General features: G+C 34.5%; 1 non-coding gene across 1 annotated transcript; it reads left to right on the forward strand.

The window, feature by feature from the left end:
* Positions 1-246: 246 nt before the first annotated feature.
* On the forward strand, positions 247-354 carry LOC114231254 (U6 spliceosomal RNA). The gene has a single exon (XR_003617221.2). It is a non-coding gene; the product is annotated as a U6 spliceosomal RNA (small nuclear RNA).
* Positions 355-4,847: the final 4,493 nt, after the last annotated feature.

Here is a 4,847-nt window from a genome sequence, read left to right on the forward strand (position 1 = left end):
CAGTTATTTTAACACCTTTCTTTCTTCAGTGATTTAAGATGTACTCTTTATTATATACCAAATACCTATATTTACTTGGATGATTTCATAGACTTAGGTATTGATTTTCCACCATAATATTTGGAAGCATATTTAACGAAGTGCGTTAATGTCAACCAAAATGATCAGCTCCATAATTCAACATTTGTTGGTGAGCTGAGGTGGAGATTTTGCTGTGGGTGACATAAATATGTTGATATCTTTTAGTTGTTTAAAAATGTCAGCACATATACTAAAATTGGAACGATTCCAAGAAGATCAGTATGGCCCCTATGTAAGGATGGCAAGCATATTTGCGAAGCGTTCCATATTTTTTCTGTAATGCAGTCAACAATTAAAGTAATTAATTATTTAAAAATTTAAATAAAATGTATTTGCACTTATACCTTTGTCAATCAAAATACCATCCAGACTATGATATTGTATATCTAGTCAATTAAGCAAAACCTAGAGTTGGCTAAGGTTGAAGATCGAAAAAATATATCCAATTCACTTTGTTCGTTTAATCACCCAACAACTTTTCTAACCTGTGGGAATGAAAAACAAAAATCAAAAACTAAACTAAACAAACAAATAAAAAACAAAATTTAAAAGCAATATACCCTGTCCTTGTGGGGTTTACTTTCTAAGCATATGTGTGGGTGTAAATGTGTTTTCGGCAGGAGGGTAGGGAGAACAGAAAATAAAATATAAAGGTAATAGAATATGTGACTATGGAGAAAAAAAAAGCAGAGCAACAATTTGGCATGTGTGTTGGCAGGCTGTAGAGGGTGGGAGGTGCTACATTCAATACACTGGCCAGGGATCCAATGGAAAATATCCAAAATTAGTTAAGGAACCACCTTATAGCTGTTTGGGGGAGAATTTTGCAGGCAAAGGGAAGAGCAGATGCAAAGACTCTGGCCCCTAAAATGTCTGAAGTGGTTAAGCAAGGGGGAAAGCATTGGGAAATGAGGCCCAAGGGTTTGGTGTGTGTAGGAATTGCACCAATTGTGAAGGCTATAGGCCATGGTGAGGTTTTCACTTTAACACAGATCACCACTTAAGCATCATCTATCTATAAATATGCCTACTAATTTTGACCAATTTACATTAAGTTTTTTCAACACTAAAAAATAAGTAATTCTGTCACTGTTAAAGGCACCATCTGCAAATGTTATTCAGTAAAAATAAAAATTTTACTGATGATAAATAACGTACATCCAAATGGTTAGCATTATTTACAGTTGTGTTTTCAGCAGCTATAAGTAACGAGGCCATAAATAACTTTTTTTTTCTTCCAACATAGACTGTAAATTCTTAGCCCTATCTCAAGTTTGACTTACACTTCCAAAGCTTGTTTCTTTTCAGACATTTAATTTCTATTGCCTCCAATATATACTATTTTACAAAGCCACCATCTGTAATAAAACTGTCATAAGGGTGATTTTTTAACCTAATTCATAGTACCATATCATAGCTACATCATTTATTTTATATGTATTTATATTCAAAAATTAAGCCTGTGGAAATTTTAGCCCATATTTCAGTCAACTAAATTTTTCATCATGAAGATTTCCACACGTCTATGGCCTATGATAATTCTTATATTTCATATTAAATAAAATATATTTCATATATATATATGCAATGACGCTTTTCACTCTATTTGTTCAGCAGACATTTTGTTAATACTATAAACATGTAGGAAAATTCTTTACTGCCACTAAGACATAATATTTTTTTCTTGAAATAAATTATACTTTCTTTCTTATGCCCACTTTGAAACATATACAAGCAAAGACTCTCCAGCTTAAGGAAAAGGGGGGCCTGTATGATGTTACATGATAGAAAGCATTACTTGAGCTTAGGGTCAGAAGGACAGAGGGGAGCACATGACAGGGCCACTCTGGATCATGAGCATCACATCTGAGAGTGGGGGCTGTTATGACTCGCCAATTACTTGCATTCAGGAATGCATGTTCATTTTGCCACATCTTCCAATTTGCCAAAAATGCCAGAAATCTGTATTTTTAAATGAAATGTACCAATTAAAAATATCTGAATGAATACTTTTCAGAACATTATATAGGTTTGACAAACTATACAAGCTGTGTTCAGCTTCATAGTAACCACTTTATGATGTCCACCTCAAAGTAATATTCATTTGATAAGATTTACAGGGTGAGAAATTAAAGAGAAGACAAGAAAGGCAGCAACAAAAATAAAACCAAGAAGACGATTTTCTAAGTGAAGAAAGGTACAACTATAAAAAGCCCTGAATTTTAGGAACAAAATGAAATTGATAATAATAATAATAAAATAAAAATAAAACCTACACCCAAGCACTGAACAAATATGAAGAAAAAAATAATAAAAAGCTCCCAGTAGATTGATCTCTCAACCTGGGCATGTGCCCTTGACTGGAATCGAACCCAGGACTCTTCAGTCCATAGGCCAATGCTCTATTCACTGAGCCAAATCAGCTACAGAGACAAAGAAGCTTTTAATTTAGAATTATATACCCAGCAAAAGCATTATTTTCAGAAAAGAGGCCTCAGGAATGTTACCCCAAATTTATTAATTCTAATGGCAAAGTCTCAACATCACTAAGCATCAGGGAAATGCAAATCAAAACTACAGTGAGATAGCATCTCACACTTTTCAGAATGGTTAGTATCAAAAAAAAAGAAGAAGAAAAAGAAACAACATGTGGAGAAAAGAGAACCCTTGTGCAGTGTTGGTGGGAATTTTAATTTATGTATGGAGGTTTCTCAAAAAATTAAAACTAGAACTACCTTATGATCCAGCAATCCCTCTGAGTGTATATACAACAGAAATTTAAATAAGGTCTCCAAGAGATACCTATAGTCTTATGTTTATGAAGCATTATTCACAATAAACCAAGATATGGAAACTGCCTAAGTGTTCATCAATGGATGGCTAGATAAAAATGTAGTGGAATGGAATGGAATACAATGGAATGGAATGAAATGTTTAGCCATAAGAAGGAAATCTTTCCCTTTGCAACAACATGGATGGACTTTGAGGACATTATATGAAGTCAAATAAGAAAAAGACAAATGCTGCATGGAATCTCTCATACCTGGTATATGGAACTTGAAAAAGAAGTCTAACTAGTAGAAACAGAGTACAAAAGTTGTTGCCATAGGAAAAGAGAAATAAATTGATAAAAGTATACAGAATTTCAGATGTAAGATCAATATGGTCTGAGGATCTAATATAAAACACGGTGACTATAGTTGATGACACTGTATAGTGTAACTGGAATTTACTACAAATTAGGACTTAAATGTTTTTACACACAAAAATAGATAAATATGTGAGGTGATAGATTTGTTAACTAACTAGATAAGGGAACTTTTTATAATGTACAAATTTATCAAATAATGTTGTACTCTTTATCTTACAGTTTTATTGTCAATTGTGCCTCAATAAAGCTGGTGTGGTTTTTTGTTCAAAAAATAAAATATGAGAAGCAGCATTTTCACTTTAGGAGAATCCTTGTCTGAATAGAAACCTCAATTCATTTCCTAGCGCTCAAGTTTCTTAAAAACAACTTTTAAATGATGGCCTTATCAACAATTGTACTAGCGAAATGGCAATGAAGAAAAGAGAAATCCTGGTTTTAATACTTGTCTCTGGACCTTTAAAAAGGTGCTAGTTTTTGCCTGAACCAAGTGAGCTGGAAGGCCAGATAATGATACACACACATCTGCTACCTTTGTTACCACAGGTCTCAGCCCATTGCTATGCCTGTATGAACAGTATAGATAGTGGGAACAGAATAGTTGGAGAGACATCCTTCTGCCTACAAAACTAGTATACTGCTTAGAAGTAACACTTCCATAACTAAAAGCATTCAGCTCGGCCACTTCTTTCAAATAAAGGCTAACCTCATTCCACAGACATCTACAGTTGCTCCCAAGCTATTTCTCAATTTTTGTTCTACAATTTTCTAAACATTGCTTCAATTATCCTGCATGTCAAAAAGATTAGTCTTCTCAGCATACTAGAACATGCCTGATACCTTCCCATGGGGCTCTCTTTGCTTTTAAACATAACTTAAGCTGAAAAGCCTTCTCTAAAATATGAGATATTACCTCATCTTCAAGACACAGTTCAAAGGCTATCACCTCGTTGAAACCTAGTGTGCGAGTGTACTTACAAGATTCATATCTTTAATGTGACTCTCAGCATATTGGGAGCATTTAAATGACATTCACTTTAGGAATGTGCCTCTCTCTCTCTCCCCCTCCCCACCTCTCCCTCTGTCCCTCTCTCACACACACAGACACACACACAGACACACACACACCACTCCCAGGAGCAGCTTCCCCCAAAGTCCTTGCTCATCCCCTTCTTCAATGTGAGTTTATCCCAACAGTTACAAAGTCTCCTGTAAGGTTTTTAACATAGAAACATAATTATTTTGCCATAGTCAATGAGATAAATATGTACAAAATAAATACACATACGTGGGCTACATAGAGCTTAGTGATATTCCAAGCTCTAGGGATATAGAAATAAACAAATATAGCCCATAGGCTTTCCTGACAGAATCTTTCCTGACAGAATTTTTTTTAGGTGATAGTCTATGAAGCTAAGAGGATAAAGAGTTTCAGGGGTTACTGTTTGGGTAAAACAATCATTGATCTCCTTTCCAAAGAGAAGACAAATGCACAAAAATCTGTTTTCTTCAGGATGGTTACCTCTGTCTAGTCTATTTCCACTAAGTTATCTTTTGGTGTCGTTATTGGAAACATTTTATACTTAAACTAGAGGCTCAATGCACGAAATTCGTGCAA

The sequence above is a fragment of the Eptesicus fuscus genome, chromosome 10, assembly GCF_027574615.1.
Source record: "Eptesicus fuscus isolate TK198812 chromosome 10, DD_ASM_mEF_20220401, whole genome shotgun sequence".
In the NCBI taxonomy this organism is placed as follows: Eukaryota; Metazoa; Chordata; class Mammalia; order Chiroptera; family Vespertilionidae; genus Eptesicus; species Eptesicus fuscus.